The 19,901-nt window shown below is 40.6% G+C and overlaps 1 protein-coding gene across 1 annotated transcript in view; it reads left to right on the top strand.

Annotated features, from left to right (window-relative positions):
* Positions 1–19,901, top strand: part of LOC147369581 (uncharacterized) — a 476,034-nt gene that overhangs the window by 410,129 nt on the left and 46,004 nt on the right. The window lies entirely within an intron of this gene.

Genomic DNA, 19,901 nt, shown 5'->3' with positions numbered 1-19,901 from the left:
GCATTAACTTTTTCCTATGTTGCAGTTTTATATAAAAGCAGTTTGAATAAAAATGAACAAGTTTCTATGTTTCAGTTCAGTCGCTCAGTTGTGTTTGACTCTGCGACCCAATGGACTATAGCACACCAGGTTTCCTTGTCCATCAGCAACCACAGCTTGCTCACACTCATGTCCATCGAGTCAGTGATGCTATCCAACCATCTCATCCTCTGTCGGTCCCCTTCTCCTCCCATCTTCAATCTTTACCAGCATCAGGGTCTTTTCCAGTGAGTCAGTTCTTCGCATCAAGTGGCCAAAGTATTGGAGCTTCAGCATGAGTCCTTCCAATGAATATTTAGGAATGATTTCCCTTAGAATTGACTGGTTTGATTTCCTTGCTGTCCAAGGGACTCTCAAGAGTCTTCCTCAAAACTACAGTTCAAAAGCATCAATTCTTCTGTGCTCAGTTTTCTTCATGGTCCAACTGTCACATCCACACGTGACTACTGGAAAAACCATAGCTTTGACTAGAGGGACCTTTGTCAGCAAAGTGCTGTCTCTGCTTTTTAATACCCTGTGTTGGTTTGTCATAGCTTTTCTTCCAAGGAGCAAGTGTCTTTTAATTTCATGGCTGTAGTCACCATCTGCAGTGATTTTGGAGCCCAAGAAAATAAAGTCTGTCACTATTTCCATTGTTTCCCCATCTGTTTGCCATGAAGTGATGGGACCAGATGCCATGATCTTGGTTTTCTGAATGTTGAGTTTGAAGCCAACTTTTCAGTCTCCTCTTTCACTTTCATCAAGAGGCTCTTTAGTTCCTCTTTTCTGCCATAATGGTGGTGTCATTTGCATATCTGAAGTTTTCGTATTTTTCCCAGCAGTCCTGATTCAGGCTTGTGCTTCATCCAGCCTAGTATTTCACATGATGTACTCTGCAAAGAAGTTAAATAAGCAGGGTGACAATATGCAGCCTTGACCTACTGCTTTCCCAATTTGGAACCAGTCTGTTGTTCCATGTCCAGTTCTAACTATTGCTTCTTGACCTTCATACAGATGTCTCAGGAGGCAGGTAATGTGGTTTGCTGTTTATCAAATTTATTTTTCTGGAGTTGCTGAATCAGAAAGATTTATTTTGAAATCAAAGATTGGAATTACTGATTTTCAGTTTCTCTCATCTCCTTTCATCTCTCTTCGCCTTGAAACACACACACACAGGCAATGGAGGCAGTTTGGTGAGTATGTCAGAGTACTTTGTTCAGTAACAGAAATGGAACTATCCAGACTATCCCTTGGATTCCTCTCATGTACAAGAATATTTGGGGGCTAAATGGAAGGTATGTGTTAGGCCAGAGCTCTGGATCAAAGAAGAGCAAAATGCTTCCCATAAAAACACAATCATCAGATTAATCTTGCTTAGCCAGGTACCAGTCCAGCTAACCATCCATTGACAATCTTATAACTATCTGCATTCATCCACAACAAACAAAGCAGTGCCTGATTCCAAAGGAAGACAAGGGGAAAATGAAGTATTTCTGCTCATTTACTTTTCAAACAAAAGACAAAACGTAAGCTAGGATGCAATATGAAAAGCACAGGTTTAGTAAGATCACAGAAGCTAAGTCACTTTGGGTACAAAGTGTATATTTTTGAGTGTACCTGGTGCTTTCAAATCAGGACATTATAATAACTGAAAATTATAGGTCAGTGATGGAACCTCATGGTTAAGAGTACAGCCTTTGAGGTTTAGCAGAACTGAGTTTGAGTTCCTGTTTTGTCACTTTTTTTCTGTGTGCCTTGAACTAATTATTTAATCTCTCTGTGCCTCAATTTCCTCAGCTGTAAAGGCAACACTAGCAGTTTCTATAATATTTAACAGGGTGGGTATAAAAATTAAATGAGATAACCCAGATAAAGTCTTCGCAGACTGCCTGGCACAGAGAAGCAATGAATGCTTGTTATTATAGCTATGTGTCTTACATTAATCCGAGAGGAATTAACTTGGTAGGAAGGTTGATAGATTGAGTAGAAATAGCACAGAAGTGTCTTATCACAGAACGTAGCCTTTCTGAGAAATCATCTGCCCAGCAAGGCCAGTAGCTTAATTACAATTCATTTGAAATGAAAGGGAGACAAATACACCATTGTAAGAATTGGGATGGAGAATTGCTAATGAGGATTGAGACAGTGGTTTGAGGAAGAAAAAAAAGGCCAATCTATTTGCAGTGGACAGAACCTCTGGCCAGTGGCCCAGAACAAGAACATATATCTGAAAATCTTCATGACTCCCTCTAAAAGCTGAATCGGAGTCCTTAGAAGCTAGGTCTTTGGTAACCAACCAGGGGTGCCCTGGGAACTGACGAACACCCTTTCTACAGCATGCTGTGAGGGAGGGTCATGAGGCACGTTGCACCAGGGGATCTCTGCGGTGCCTGAGATAGGGGTCCAAAGTAGCAGTCTTGCTGGTGGAAGCTGACCCCACTTTCACTAATTCCTTTCATTTGAGATCCCCCAGAGATGTCCATCTGGCCTCATGGAGCTCACAGCTTAGTGAAAGGGTGACTGGATTAGAGCAACAGTACAGAGGGATGGGTACCCTGGCAGGGATACATGCAGGGTATTTGTGGAGCTCAAGGAAGAACCATGTAACCAGTTTTCTTGGAGAAAATATCTCAGATGGGACAGGAGGAATGAATACAGTTAGAAAGACAGTAGGGCTCACAGTTGGGGAAGAGGAGAGAGGAAAGCATGGGCAAAGGGCCATATGAGGAGCAAGAGCGTGGCATATTTGAAGGATTAAAAAATGGTCTGTGCAGCTGCAGCGGGGAGCACATTCATTTTGGTGATGGATATCCAACATTAATTTGCACTTACTCTGTGCCAGGCCCTGTGACAAGCAGACCCATTATGAGTATTGGCTCATTAAATCTGCACAGCAGCCCTCTGAGCTAGAGACTGTGGTTCACCTCGTGTTACTGAAGGGGAAACTGTGAATCCGGAACGTTAGGATTCATGATATTAAACCTGAACCAAAGATCCCACCTTTTTTAAGTAAGCTGAGATTTCTATTCAGGCTTTCTGGCATGCACACTCACATTCTTAGCCACTGTACCTCCCCGAAGGCACGGGTTCCTGCCACCCCAAGAGTATTAAGATACAGAGGACTAGAGAGTGCTTTTGTGTAGAAGTTTATGCCTGTGACTGCCCTGAAGTTAAATTTAAATAGTCTACCCTCCCAACCCCAAATCTCTCCAAATATGTTTCTGAATGATAGAAAGTATGAGCACAAGTTTTTAATTCTACACAAGTTTTACTTCTACAGACTGGAGTTCCTGCAAAGTCTTGATTGAGACTATTTTTAAATGCTTTGGGTTAAAAAAAAAAAAAAAAAAAGCCTCATCTGAGAGGGCTATTCTATCTGGGACTCAGGCAGAGTTTCTGAGTGTGCCCAAGGCTGGAATTCTATCCATATCCCAAAGGAAGGAGCTTCCAGGTAGCCCTGTGAGAAAGAAGAAAAGTCACTATTTAAATATAACTTTACTACACTATACAGTGGCCAACTATAATACTGGCCACTGTTGGAGTCCAGCAGCACCTAGCACATACCTTACTATGCAGGAGATTATCAAAGAAATGTTGGGAATGAGTAGATAAGAGCTTGAATAAATAAGTGAGAGAAGTTTTCGTTGTTTCTCAGCTTTCTCCTTTCTGTTGATGTATAATAGTGTAAAGGAGAAACATCTCTGACTAGGGTCAGAAGTTATAAGAACAGATACAACTTCTTTGACCACAAAAGTAATACCATCTTGAAAAGATTTTGCACACCCATGTTCATAGCACAATTATTCACAACAGGCAAAAGTGGAAGCAATCCAAGTGTCCATTCGTGGATGAATGGATAAACAAAAAAAAATATATGCAATGGAATATTGTTTAGCTTTAAAAAAAGAAGGAAATTCTGACACATGCTGCAACTGGGCTGAACCCTGAGGACATCATGCTAAGTGAAATAAGCCAGTAACAAAAGATAAATAGTGTATGATTCCACTTATATGAAGTACCTAGAGTCGACAAATTCACAGGGACAGAAAGCATGGTGGTGGTTGCCAGGCATGGTGAGGGTAGGCGATAATGTGGATTTATTGTCTAACAGGTATAGAGTTTCAGTTTTGCGACATGAAAAAAGTCCTGGAGATGGATGGTGGTGATGATTGAATAGCATTGTGAATGCACTCAATACCACTGAACTGTACACTTAAAATGGTTAAGATGATAAATTTTATGTTATGTGTATTTTACCACAGTTGAGATTTTTTGAATGAAGATAAGATATTTTCAGGTGAAATAATGCAAACTATTACAGTTCAATCTATGATACTATTATAACACATACTTTGTATAACATATGCATTAATTATTATCATAGCTAACATCTACTTCATACACTATATTATAATGTAATGATAATCTAACAATAATAATAGTTGCTATTATTTTTTTTGTATTCAGTTGCTAAGTCATGTCTGACTCTTTTGAGACCCCTTGAACTGCAACACTCCAGGCTTCCCTCTCCTTCACTATCTCCCAGATTTGCTCAAACTCATGTCCATTGAGTTGGTGATGCCATTCAACTATCTCAACATCTGTTGCTCCCTTCTCCTCTTGCCCTCATTCTTTTCCAGAATCAGAATCTTTTCTAATGAGTTGGCTCTTCGTATCAGGTGACCAAAGTATTGGAGCTTCAGCTTCAGTTCTGCCAATGAATATCCAGGGTTGATTTCCTTCAGGATTGCCTGGTTTGATCTCCTTGTTGTCCAAGGGATTCCTCAAGAGTCTCCTCCAGCACCAGAGTCTGAAAGCATCAGTTCTTTGATGCTCAGCCTTCTTTATAGTCTAACTATCACATCCATATATGATTACTGGAAAACCATAGCTTTGACTAGAGGGACCTTTGTCGGCAAAGTGATGTCTCTGCTTTTTAATACACTATCTAGGTTTGTCATAGCTTTTCTTCCAGGAAGCAAGCATCTTTTAATTTCATGACTGCAGTCACCATCTGCAGTGATTTTGGAGCCCAAGAAAATGAAATCTGTCACTATTTCTACTTTTTCCCCATCTATTTGCCATGAAGTCATGGGACCAGATGCCATGATCTTCATTTTTTTTATTTTACTTTTAAACTTTACAATATTGTATTAGTTTTGCCAAATATCGAAATGATCTTCATTTTTTGAATGTTGAGTTTTAAGCCAGCCTTTTCACTCTTCTCTTCCACCTTCATCAAGAGGCTCTTTAGTTCCTCTTTGCTTTCTGCCATTAAACTGGCATATCAAAGGTAGTTGATATTTCTCTGGGCAATCTGGACTCCAGCTTGTAAGTCATCCATCATGGCATTTTGCATGATGTACCCTGCATATAAGTTAAATAAGCAGCGTTACAATATATAGCCTTGACATACTCTTTTCTCAATTTTGAACCAGTCCATTGTTCCATGTCTGGTTCTAACTGTTGCTTCTTGTTCTGCGTAAAGGTTTCTCAGGAGGCAGGTAAGGTGGTCTGGTATTTCTATATTTTTAAGAATTTTACAGTTTGTTGTGATCCACACAGTCAAGGGCTTTAGCATAATCAGTGAAGCAGAAGTAGATTTTTTTGGGGGGGGGATTCCCTTCCTTTTTCTATGATCCAGCAGATGTTGGCAATTTGAACTCTGATTCTTCTGCCTTTTCTAAATCCAGCTTGTACATCTGGAAGTTCTCGGTTCATGTACTGATGAAGCCTAGCTTGAAGGATTTTGAGCATAATCTTGCTAGCATGTGAAATGAGTGTAATTGTATGGTAATTTGAACATTCTTCGGCATTGCCTTTCTTTGGGATTGAAATGAAAACTGACCTTTTCCAGTCCTGTGGCCACTGCTGAGTTTCCCAAATTTGCTGGCATATTTCTACTATAGCTAACATCTATTGAGCACTTACCATGTGCTAAATTCTCTTTCTACTTATTCTTTGCTTATATGCATATAATAATACTATGAGTCAGCTGCTATTATTTTTCCTATTTACAGATCAAGAAAGTGAGGTACACAGACGTTAAATAACTCTCAAAGGAGCACACATAATAAATACAACTGTGATTAATCTAAAGGGATAGCTGAAGGGTGGTAGCTGCGTTGACATCTTAAGACGAGGCAAGGATGTAGATCAGCCAAGCCAGAGGTCCTAGTAGGTTACAACCTCACCCCAAATTTGTTCAGCTACAGCTGATCAGTAATAATAATAACGACAGTAAAAGGGGCTCCTAGATGACTGGTACCACAGTAAGGAGTTTGGATGCATCATCTCATCTGATCTTCCCAACAACCATAGGAGGTAGCTGCCACTTTCCCCCATTTTACAGATAAGGAAACTGGCATGGAGAGGTGAAGAAGCTTGCCCAAGGACACACAGTAAGTGGTGGAATCAGGATGTAAATACAAGCAATCTGAAGCTGAACTTTGTGTGTTGACCACAATGCCAGTTTCTCAAATTGTGACTGAGCTTTAACTTCCTGGTACTTTTCATGACAGTGATAATAACAGTTGATATTAACTGAATACTCACCATATATGGGGCTAAATACTTCCACTATGTTACTTCCTAAGTGCCCCAAAAGGACCCTGTGAGAAAGTTGCTGTTACTGGCTCTACTGTATAGGAGAAGAGAGCGTCCCAGGGCTTCCCCACTAGCAGGAGGTGGAAGCAGGATTCAAATCCAGGTGGTCTGACCCTGGTTTATACTCTGAAAGATGCCACCCTACCTACTCAAAGTGGCAACCTTGCATCATTGCCAAGGAGAGTTGAAATGCATGTATTTGGACCCTGCTCCAGACTTAACCAATGAGAATCTGCCTTTTCATAAGCTGGCAGGTGATTTGTGTGCCAATTGAAGTTTGGGAGATGCTGGGTTGCATTTCACTCTTTTCCTGAAAGGCAGGCCACAAGAATACAGTAGTAAACAGCCTAGACAAAGTCCTGCCTTCCAGCAGCCACCGCACTGGTTGAGGGAGATGAAACAGACCACAGATAAGGAAAGGATTTCAAAAGTGGCAAACCTGGGTTGCTTCTCAAGGTGCAGTTTCTGGTCTTGCCCCAAGACTTACTGAGTATGAGTCTTGTGGATGGAATCTTGGAAATCTGCATTTAACATGGTGATTCAGATGCTCTCTGAAGTTAGGAACCACTATTCCCCCTAGCAAAGTGCAGAGGAAGAATCAGAGAAGAACACCGACATCTTTCCTACTTTTCTTATGGCCCCAGTCCTGAGGACCAGAGAGAAACATCTCCAATAAGCTAAACAACTGGCAGTCAGACAATGAAGAATTGAATTTGGCCCCTCTCTGTGCATTAATTTAAAATATTGAACTTCAGAGATCCATTGATGCTACTTAATATGGTGCACAAGGCTGCAGGCACTCACAATTGACCCTGGGTGGTATTGACCTGTTCCTATGGAAACAGGCCTTGGTTCTGAGCCTGCCTTTGCCTGTCTGCTGTATAGCCCCAGCACCCTTGGGACAGGTTGAACATGACAGTGGCAGCCAGGACCTAAGCAGACACTAACCATGCTGTGAGCATATCCAGCCAGGAACCAATTCTCATGTGAGATGCTGGCCCAATGCAAGGCTCCTAAGCTGTTCAGTTCAGTTCAGCCTCTCAGTCGTGTCTGACTATTTGCAACCCCATGGACTACAGCACGCCAGGCTTCCCTGTCCACCACCAGCTCCCGGAGCTTGCTCAAACTCATGTCCATCGAGTTGGTGATGCCATCCAACTATCTCATCCTCTGTCTCCTAAGGTGTCTCATACAGAAATATTTTATTAGCAGTTCTGCTGTTCTCCTGTTACTGAGAGCCACTAGCAGGCCTCAGTGGAAAGAACTAGGGAAAGAAATACAGGCAAATTGTTCCCAAGACTTGGAGTTTGAAAAGACAAAACAGAAGAACCAAGAGGAAAGGAATAATATAGGCAACCTGCCTTTTTTCAAACGGTGATAATCTTGACCAACATGTAGAAGGCCTTACTATATGCTAGGCCCTGCATTAAGAACCAATATGCCTCATTTCATTCTCCCAATAATCCTGTGAAGTCATTATTATTTTAATTATCCCCATTTGACATAGAGATGCCAAGCTGTCACTTTGGAGGAAGAGAGAGAGAAGAAAAGGAAGGTAGGGGGACAGAGGAAAAAAGAAAGGAGGAGGAAAGAAAAGAATGGAGGGAGGGGGAGGGAAAGGAAGGAGGAAAAGAGCGGCAAAGCTCTCAGCTTTCTTCAAAGATAAAAGGAAAAATGACCATGGAAGGCGTAAAGCAAAAGAAATTTCCCTGAAGATCAGGAATGCAAACTGACTTTTTACCTTAATTTGGGACAATGGAAATACTTAAGCGATTGGCTTGTTTCATGTTCTATAAACTGAAACCAAAAAATTGGCTGAATTTTAACCACCACCAAATAACACACACACACACACACACTGTTTGTTTTCCTAATTATGACTTCTTGAGAATGAATGGAAAATTTGGCAATCCGATTAACTGTGGCTTACAATAAACTAGCACTAAATGGGTGTTTTATATGCCCTTTGTTTCCCATTCTCCTTGGAAGATTGTCAAGGGTTTAATGAAACTAATACTTGGGGATTTAAATCTCTCATAACAAGAAACCAGAGCCTCTCCAACACTAACAACTGGAAGGAACTCAAGCTCTCTGAGCCTGTGGGATGTGTCAGGCACTGAGCTAAGTGCACTGTGTACTCTGTCCCACCAAATCTTCTCACCAAACTCACAATGAAGATATGATGCATAATCTTGTTTTACAGAGGTGGTAACTGAGGCTCAATAAGGCTGTGTAACTTGCCTAGATGTTGAGTCAAGGAGCTAGAAAGGGTATCTAGGCTTTGCTAATTGTTTTTAATGGCTTTACAGACAGTGCCTCAGAAAGTCATCATCCCCCCCTTAACAGAGATTTGACCTCCACTCAGGGTGCCGGGGGAATGCCTGTGATTCCAGAATGTTATTAAGGAGTCACTGAGCCACTCAGTCATTCAGCCTTCTGTGCCCAGCTGCCATGGGAAATGCACATTCCCACATATGCCCTATGGGGCATAGCAGGTGTCCCATAGGGCTGATGCATTCATTCATTCAGTAGATTTTAACCAACTAACTGCCATGTGCTAAGCACCAACCTGGGCATTTCACATGCTACTACTATTCTTTAATTCTCAAAAGAGCCCTAAGAAGCAAGTACCATTATTATCTCTATTTCATAGATGGGAAAAAAGAAAGTCAAAGCTGTTAACTGTAGCTGGGAGTCTCACCAAGTCTGTCTGTTGATTCTGGAATTTGCTCTCCCAAATGCTATGGAATAGTGTGCATGAAAAGATAGACACGATACCCACCTCATAGGATCTATCACAACAGCAAAAGAGCTGTACAGTAAGCCACTGATTAACCAAATAATTATTTCCTACCATTATAGAGCATACTGGGGACTTCCCTCATAGATCAGTTGGTAAAGAATCTGCCTACAATGCAGGAAACCCAGATTCAACCCCTGGGTCAGGAAGATCTCCTGGAAAAGGAAATGGCAACCAACTCAAGTATTCTTGCCTGGAGAATCTCATGGACAGAGGAGCTGGACAGGCTATGGTCCATGGGGTCGCAAGAGTCGGGCATGACTTAGCAACTAAACCACCATAGAGCATACTACCCAGTTGAAGTAGAGGACCCCCAATACACGTTGACAGGAGGAGATGACCTGAGGGAATCAGGATATTTTTCCCTGACAAAATGATGGTTCAGTTGAGAACTGAAGTGAGAAGGAGTTAACCAGGAGAGGAGGAAGGGGGAAACTATTTCAGAAAGAGGGGAATAGCAATATATTTGAAGACCCTGACTTATTAAGAAATAGTAGTATATTGGAGGGGAAGAGGCAGAAGATTCAAGAATCTACTGAAACAAGCATATAATGTCATCATCCCTTCTCCTTGTCTGGAACTAGCCTCAGGCTGGATCCACCCACTGTCACGTTCTTCACTGTGTGCCCACTGCTGCCTAATACACATTCGGCACATCACTAATAATGAAAAAAGTGGACAAATGTGTGAAAACTGTTTGAGCCAATGTCAAACAAATGTACTAGAGAGGGGGAAAAAATCCATGAAATCAGTTTTTCATATCAATATTCAATCTGTGGTTGGTTGAATCTTTTGCGAAGTTTATGAGGGTTTTCGATTGCGCCCCTAGTCCCCACTGCCCCCCCCCACCATTGTTCAAGGATCAACTGTATATGAACTAATGAGGAAAGAATTTTGTTTAGTTGCTAAGTCACGTCCAACTCTTGCAACCCCATGGATTGTAGCCCGCAAGGCTCCTCTGTTCATGGGATTTCCTAGCCAAGAATACTGGAGTGGGCTTCCATTTCCTAGTCTTTTCAACAAATGATGATAGAAAAACTGGAGTGTCACATAAAAAAGAATGAAGTCACACCTCTCCTTTACATTATACACAAAATTAATTCAAAATAGATCACAGACTTGAATATAAGTGCTGAAACTATAAAAACCCTCAGAAGAAAACATAAGTGCAAATCCTTGTGACATTAGAATAAGGAACAGTTTTTTATATATGGCATCTAGAGCACAAGCAATCATAAAAATAGAATTTTCTCAAAGTCTAAAATGGTGATGCCTCAAAAGACCCGATTAAGAAACCAGAAAACCAGCCCTCAGAATAGAAGAAAATATTTGCAAATCATATACATCTAACAAGGAACTTGTATCCAGAATATAAAGAACTTTTACGACTCAACGATTAAAAAACAAATAGCCCAGTTTTAAAGTGGACGAAAGTGGAAAATGTGGAAAGTGTAGAAAAGTGGAAAGTGTTAGTCGCTCACTTGTGTCCAACTCTTTGTTACCCCGTGGACTGTAGCCCGCCAGGCTCCTCTGTCCATGGGATTTTCCAGGCAAGAATACTGGAGTGGGTTGCCATTTCCTTCTCCAGGGAGTTTTCCAGATGCAGGGTTCAAATTCACATCTCCTGCATTAGCAGGCAGATTCTTTACCACTGAGGAACCAGGGAAGATCACACTAGTGATCTTAATCACTAAGGATTTTAATAGATATTTCTCCAAAGAAGATATACAGATGGCCAAAAGCATGAAATAATGCTTAACATCATTAGTCATTAGGAACTAGAAAATCAAAACCTCAGTGAGATGCCACTTCATACTCATAAGGATGGCCGTAAAAAAAAAATGTTGGGCAAAGATGTGGAGATTGAAATGTACATTGCTGATGGGGATATAAAATGGTGAACCACTTTGGAATACAGTTTGGCACTTCCTTAAACTGGTAAATGTGGAGCTATCGTATGACTAAGCAATTCAACTCTAATGGAGAGAAATGAAAATGTATATCTACGTAAAAACTTATGCACAGGGACTTCCCCAGTGGTCCAGTGGTTAAGACCCTGCACATCCACTGCAGAGGTCATGAGTTTCATCCCTGGTTAGAGAATTAAGATCCCATATGCCATGTGGCATGGCCAAAAAAATAAAACAAACCTTGTATACAGATGTTCATAGAAGCATTGGAGGATAATTGCTTTACAATATTGTGTTGGTTTCTGCCATACATCAGCATGAATCAGGCTTAGATATACATATCTCCCCTCCCTCTTGAACTTCCCTCCTAGCCTGCCCCCCATCCCACCCCTCTAGGTTGTCACAGAGCACGGGGTTGAGCCCCCTGTGTTACACAGCAACTTCCCTCTGGCTGTCTGTTTCACATGTGGTAGCGTGTAAGTCTCCGTGCTGCTCTCTCCATTTGTCCCACCTCTCCTTCCCCCACTGTGTCCACAAGTCTGTTCTCTACATCTGCGTCTCCACTGCTGCCCTGCACATATGTTCATCAGTATCAGCTTTCTAGAGTCAGCATATATGCATTAATATATGATGTTTGTTTTTCTCCTTCTGACTTACATCACTCTGTACAAGAGGCTCTAGGTTTATCTACCTCATTAGAACTGACTCAAATGTGTTCCCTTTTATGGCTGAGTAATATTCCATTGTATATATGTACCACAAGTTCTTTATCCATTCTTTTCTCAGTGGACATCTAGGTTGCTTCCATGTCCTAGCTGTTGTAAATAGCGCTGTAATGAACGCTGGGGTACATGTATGTTTTTCAATTATGGTTCCCTCAGGCTATATGGAGAAGGCAATGGCACCCCACTCCAGTACTCTTGCCTGGAAAATCCCATGGATGGAGGAGCCTGGTAGCTGCAGTCCATGGGGTCGCTAATAGTCGGACACGACTGAGCGATCTCACTTTGACTTTTCACTTTCATGCATTGGAGAAGGAAATGGCAACCCACTCCAGTATTCTTGCCTGGAGAATCCCAGGGATGGGGGAGCCTGGTGGGCTGCCGTCTATGGGGTCGTACAGAATCGGGCATGACTGAAGCGACTTAGCAGCAGCAGGCGTATATGCCCAGTAGTGAGTTGTTGGATCATATGGTAGTTTTATTCCTAGTTTTTTAAGGAATCTCCATACTGTTCTCCATAGTGGCTGTATCAATTTACATTCCCACCAACAATGCAAGAAGGTTCCCTTTTCTCCACACCCTTTGCAGCTTTTATTGTTTGTAGATTTTTTGATGATGGCCCTTCTGATTGGTATGAGGTGGTATCATTGTAGTTTTGATTTGCATTTCTCTAATAATGAATGATGTTGAGCATCTTTTCAGGTGTTTATTAGCTGTGTATATGTCTTCTTTGGAGAAATACCTCTTTAGATCTTCTGCCCACTTTTTGATTAAATTGTTTTTCTGGTATTGAGCTGCATGAGCGGCTTGTATATTTTGGAATTCAATCCTTTGTCATTTGTTTCATTTACTATTATTTTCTCCTATTCTGAGGGTTGTCTTTTCACTCTATTTATAGTTTCCTTTGCTGTACAAAAGCTTTTAAGTTTAATTAGGTCACATTTGTTTATTTTTGTCTTTTATTTCCATTACTCTAGGAGGTGGGCTATAGAGGATCTTATTGTGATTTATGTCAGGGATTGTTCTACCTGTGTTTTCCTCTAAGAGCTTTACAATTTCTGGCCTTAAATTTAAGTCTTTAAGCCATTTTGAGTTTATTTTTGTGTGTGGTATAAGGAGATATTCTAGTTTCATTCTTTTACACATAGCTGCTCAGTTTTCTCAGCACCACTTATTGAAGAGGCTGTCTTTTTTCCATTGTATATCCTTGCCTCCTGTATCAAAGATAATGTGCCCATAGATGCATGGGCTTATCTCTGAGCTTTCTATTTGTTTCATTGATCTATATTTCTGTTTTTGTGCCAGTATAATACTGTCTGGATGACTATAGCTTTGTAGTATAGTCTGAAGTCAGGAAGGTTGATTCCTTTAGCTCCATTTTTCTTTCTCAAGATGGCATAGAAATAGTATTCTTAACAGCCAAAAAGTGGAAATAATCTAAATGTTTATCAACTGATGAATGGATAAATAAAATATATTCTATCCATGTACACTTGTCCCTCAGTATCCACCGGGGATTGGTTCCAAGAACCCCAGCAGATACCAAAATTCTGGGATGCACAACTCCCTTATATGAAATCACATAGTATTTTCATATAACCTACACACATTCCCCTGTATACTTTAAATCATCTGTGGATAACTTACAATACCTAATACAGTATATTGTTCAGTCACTAAGTCATGTCCAACTCTTTTGTGACCCCATGTACAGTAACCTGCCAGGCTTCTCTGTCCATGGGATTTCCCAGGCAAGAATACTAGAATAAGTTGCTATTTCCTTCTCCAGGGGATTTTCCCAACCCAGGGATCAAACCCACATCTCTTGTATTGGGAGGTGGATTCTTTAGCACTGACTGAGCCCCCAGGGAAGCCCAAAATACAGTATAAGTGCTATGTAAATAGTTGTAAATAAAACATATATACTATGTAAATAGTTGTAGATAAAACATGTATACTATGTAAATAGTTGTAAATAAAACATATATACTATGTAAATAGTTGTAAATAAAACATATATACTATGTAAATAGTTGTAAATAAAACATATATACTATGTAAATAGTTGCTAGCATGTAGCAAACTCCAGTTTTGCTTTTTGGAAGTCTCTGAATTTTTTTTAGAATATTTTGTATCTACAGTTGATTAAATCTGTGGATATAAAACCCAAAGATATGGAGGGCAGACTATAAAGTCATATCATACATCAGTTAGAAAAATGAAGTACTGACACACTCTATAACATCAGTGAAACTTGAAAACATTATGCTAAGTGAAAAAGGCAAATCACTGAAGCCCCTATGTTGTATGATTCGATTTGTGTGAACTCTGCAGAAAAGGCAGATCCATAGACATAGAAAGTAGATTAGTGGTTGCCTGAGGTTGGCACAGGGATGGGGAATGGCTGCCAATATTAATAGGTTGCTTTCCAGAGTAATGGTTGCACAGTTCTGTGAATATATTACAAATCACTAAGTTGTACATTTTAAATAGATGAGTTCTATAGTATGTAAATTATATTTCACTAAAGTTGTTTTTTTAAATTTAGAACTAGAACTACTGCCACAATCCTCAAATTTACTATAACTGCCTTTTTGAAGTATAATTGACTTACAATGTTGTGTTAATTTCTGTTGTAAAGCGACTCAGTTATACATATATATATATATATATATATATATATATGCTAATCACTTTGGTTGTGTCCAACTCTTTGTTACCCCATGGACCATAGCCTGCCAGGCCCCTCTGTCCATGGGATTCTTCCGGCAAGAAAACTAGGGTGGGTTTCCATTTCCTACTCCAATATATATTTTGTGTAGATATATATATACACACACATACACTACACACACACACACACACATATATGTATTCTTTTTTTATATTCTTTTCCATTATGGTATATCACAAGATACTGAATATGGTTCTTATCCATTCCATGCATCATGCCTTACATCTGCTAACCCCAGCCTCCCGCTCCATCCCTTCCTCCACCCCCCTCCACCTTGGCAACCGCCAGTCTACTCTCTGTGAGTCCGTCTCTGTTTTGTAGGTAGGTTCATTTGCGTCATACTGTAGATTACACGTATAGGTGATATCATATGATAGTTGTCTTTCTGACTGACGTTACTTAGTGTGATAGTTTCTAGGTCCGTCCATGTTGCTGCAAATGGCATTTCCTTCTTTTTACGGCTGAGTAGTTCTCCATTGTATGTATGTACCACATATGTTTTATACATTCATCTGCCAATGCACATTTGGGTTGTCCCCATGTCTTGACTATTGTGAATAGTGCTACTATGACCAGTGAGGTGCATGTGTCTTTTTAAATTAGAGTTTTGTCTGGATATATGCCCAGAAGTGAGATTGCTGGATCATGTGGTAACTCTATTTTTAGTTTTCTGAGGAACCTCCATACTGTTTTCCACAGTGACTATACCAATTTACATTCCCAAACAACAGTGTAGGAGGATAGAACTGCTTTTTTTTTTTTCCCCACACTGAGATAATGAGGAAAGACTTTGATATTAAATGTCTTTCCAGCCCTCCATCTCCCATAAAAGCACTACTTCCAAGATTGAGGGGGTAGAAATGAAGATTAGTTCAGGTCTTCTAAACTTTCTACATTTCTGTCCTGCCCAGTCATAATCACCTTCCTCCTGATGAGCCCTGAGGCCCTGGAGAGTCCTGAATTATTCAAAGAAGATTAAAATTGTACAAAAGTACAGAAGATTCTCTCTACTGTATCTCTAAGCCTTCCCCCTTACTCCCAAAAGGTCTATGAACAGAAAGCTTGAAATAAATTTTCTTCTTAGTCCAAACTAAGCAGAGCAACTAAAACAACAATAAAACCAACCCATTCCCCAGGAATTCTAGCTATCTGGGTTTTTTCCTATAGTTGAAGCAGCATCTTTTAGGCAGATGTTGGCCACAGGGTAAGGAATTTAGGTTACACAAAAGTTATTTTCTTAGGAGTATTGCTGAACAGTGGATTATTGAGCAAACATGGAAGCTTTCCATCTGTGGACATCTTATTCGTTTTTTAGTTTCCTTAAAGATTTTTATCTGTGAACTCCAACTGCAGTAGGCTTAGCATTCCCGTAAAGTAAGAAGGAAACACAGTTCCTTACAGTCCACCTCCATCTCTCCTACCTAGATATTTAATGGTTTCTCTTCAACTCCATCAGGCCTTGCAGTCCCTTCTCTGTTTTACTGTTGTTCGTTTTTAGCTTAATAGCCACCTTATTCTATGCATCATCTCTCTGAAAATTTCAGAGAATAGCCATGTTAGAGAATTGCACTCTGAATTTAGAACAGTACATTATGTGTATACTTTTGTATTACGTTCCATTTGTGCTGCTCAAATGGCATTGGCCAAGCTCAATGGCAAACTGAAATGACTATGATGTTTTCCATTTTGAAAGGATGGCTTATTTAGCAGATACATAATAGCATTTATTTTCTTTACCATTAAACATAGTTTGGTCTCTGCCTCCTAAATCAGTTCTAGGCATCAGCCTCCCAAGTTTGAACTATTTGTTATGACTGAGGAGATTATAACCTCAGTGTTTTTGTTTTGCTTTAGCCTCTTACCCCCGAAGACTGATAACCTATCATAAAATCTCTGTCTATAAGATCCACAGAACTCCTATTTTTAATACCAATTACAGACATTAGGTGAGAGTAATAATAATAGCTAATATTTAGTGAACTCCTACAATGGCCTTGGTGAAGGAAATGGCAACCCACTCCAGTATTCTTGGCTGGAGAATTCCATGGACAGAGGAGCCTGGTGGGCTCCAGTCCATGGGGTTGCAAAGAGTTGGACACAACTGAGCGACTATCACTACAATGGCCTAGCCATGCTTAAAAGACACAGACATAGAGAGATATCAATAATTAATTTACTTAACCCCAACAACAACTCTCTGAGACAGGTACTATTATTATTCCTATTTTACAGATGAGGACATTGAGATACAGAGAGATTAGATAACTTGCCCAAGGTCATACAAGTTGTAGTGGCAGAACTGGGATTTAAACACAGGAGTCTAGCTCCCAAGCTACTAGGATGTGTTGCCTGGTAGCGGGACCTTAATAAACTTCTTTGAGTAAACAAAATATGTAGTGCAACAAAGAAATCTATGGCAGTAAAATTCCATCTGTTCATCTCCACCCATCTTTTCCAGGCATATGCCCTCCAGGAATCCACCCCATATTACTAGAACAGAAGGGACATTGTTCTGTTGTCCCTCTTCCTAGCTCTTTCACCTCCTTCCTAGTCATGGAGAGACCTTTATAGGAGATATGTTTGACTGTGTGGATCACAATAAACTGTGCAAAATTCCGAAAGAGATGGGAATACCATACCACCTGACCTGCCTCTTGAGAAACCTATATGCAGGTCAAGAAGCAACAGTTAGAACTGAACATGGAACAACAGACTAGTTCCAAATAGGAAAAGGAGTACGTCAAGGCTGTGTATTGTCACCCTACTTATTTAACTTCTATGCAGAGTACATCGTGAGAAACGCTGGACTGGAAGAAGCACAAGCTGGAATCAAGATTGTCGGGAGAAATATCAATAATCTCAGATATGCAGATAACACCCTTATGGCAGAAAGTGAAGACAAACTAAAAAGCCTCTTGATGAAAGTGAAAGAGGAGAGTGAAAAAGTTGGCTTAAAGCTCAACATTCAGAAAACTAAGATCATGGCATCTGGTCCCATCACTTCATGGGAAATAGATGGGGAAACAGTGGAAACAGTGTCAGACTTTATTTTGGGGGGCTCCAAAATCGCTGCAGATACTGAATGCAGCCATGAAATTAAAAGAAGCTTACTCCTTGGAAGGAAAGTTATGACCAACCTAGATAACATATTCAAAAGCAGAGATATATTACTTTGCCAACAAAGGTCCGTCTACTCAAGGCTATGGTTTTTCCAGTGGTCATGTATGGATGTGAGAGTTGGACTGTGAAGAAAGCTGAGCACCAAAGAATTGATGCTTTTGAACTGTGGTGTTGGAGAAGACTCTTGAGAGTCCCTTGGACTGCAAGGAGATCCAACCAGTCCATCCTAAAGGAGATCAGTCCTGAGTGTTCATTGGAAGGAATGATGCTAAAGCTGAAACTCCAGTACTTTGGCCACCTCATGCAAAGAGTTGACTCATTGGAAAAGACTCTGATGCTGGGAGGGATTGGGGGCAGGAGAAGAAGGGGATGGCAGAGGATGAGATGGCTGGATGGCATCACCAACTCGATGGACATGAGTTTGAGTGAACTCCAGGAGTTGGTGATGGACAGGGAGGCCTGGCGTGCTGCGATTCATGGGGTCACAAAGAGTCAGACACGACTGAGTGACTGAACTGAACTGAACTTATAGAGAAAAACGTGTACTTTGCAAAGCAAACTAATTCCCAGGAACCCAGTTATCAGTGTGCAAATGCACAGAGTAAATCTATTCTTTGACTCATTATCACTGTAAGAGAAAACAGAATTCTAGTACAGCAGAATATGGAGAGCAAAATTTCTGCAGAAACCTAGAGCTGTGACACTGTGTTTTAACCTTATCTATTTCCAGCATTTACATGAGACCAAGATGGCATGGCTGGAATTGGATTTTATTTGAAAACCTCTCTCTGATTCCTTGCTAATGAATCAGACAAATTAACCAGGCTGCTCTTTCTCAGTTTCCAAATCAGAAGTCAAGATTTCAGAAGCACTTGGCGCCTATAAAATTTTGTAGTGGTGGCAACACTCTTTGTGCACTGAACATATCATAGCTGCCTTGGTCGTATACTCAGAAGTGACAGTTAGACATATGATAGCTGAAGGTCCTGACAGAATGGCTAGACCAACACTTTTTAAAAAGTGAAGAGGAGGACTTCCCTGGCAGTCCAGTGGTTAAGACTCTGTGCTTCCACTTCAGGGGGCATGGGTTTGATCCCTGTGCAAGGGGCACAGGTTCCATTTCTGGTCAAGAAATTAAGATCCTATATACCACGCAGCATGGCCAAAAAATAAATAAGCATAAAAAATAAGAGAGATGAGATCTCCCTCTCCAAACCTGGGGATTAGAGTAAGAAAGTGTTCACGCACAAGCCAGGAAGAGGTCCCTCACCAGGAACCAACTCAGTCAGCATCTTGATCATGGACTTCCCAGCCTCCAGAACTGTGAGACATAAATTTGTAAAGTAAATAAATAAAATTAAATTTAAAAGTGAAGAGGAGTTAAACTGAGGTAACTGAGATCACAATTTAAGAATAATAGCCCAACAACCTTGCCTCATCTGTTGGGAAATTTCAACTAAGGCTAATTTTCAGCCACATCCTGAAGGGGATGCTGCCTTATATACATGAACTCATTTAATCCTCCCAACAATTGTCCTACATGATTAACTTTTCATCCTCAATACAGAGAGGGAAGTAGAGGAAGATTTGAACCCATCTTTCAAGCTCTAAACCCCTTCCTATAACCATTTTAAGTTCATAACATACATCTAAGCATGAAGACAGAACCTTTGGAATAAATTCCTTTGTTGTTCAGTCCCTAAATCATGTCTGACTCTTTTCGACCCCATGAACTGCAGCAAGCCAGGCTTCCCTGTCCTTCACTATCTCCTGGAGTTTGCTCAAACTCATGTCCATCGAGTCAGTGATTTTGTCTAACCATCTTATCCTCTGCTGCCCTCTTCTCCTTTTGCCTTCAGTCTTTCCCAGCATCAGGGTCTTTTCCAATGAGTTGGCTCTTTGCATCAGGTGGCCAAAGTATTGGAGCTTCAGCACCAGCATCAGTCCTTCCAGTGAATATTCAGGGTTGATTTTCTTTAGAATTGATTGGT

Source organism: Bos grunniens, chromosome 7 (genome assembly GCF_055505025.1).
Source record: "Bos grunniens cultivar Pamir isolate PY7600 chromosome 7, Bosgru_T2T1.0, whole genome shotgun sequence".
In the NCBI taxonomy this organism is placed as follows: Eukaryota; Metazoa; Chordata; class Mammalia; order Artiodactyla; family Bovidae; genus Bos; species Bos grunniens.
The sequence above is the reverse complement of the archived record's forward strand: the minus strand, read 5'-3'. Positions and strand labels throughout refer to the sequence as shown.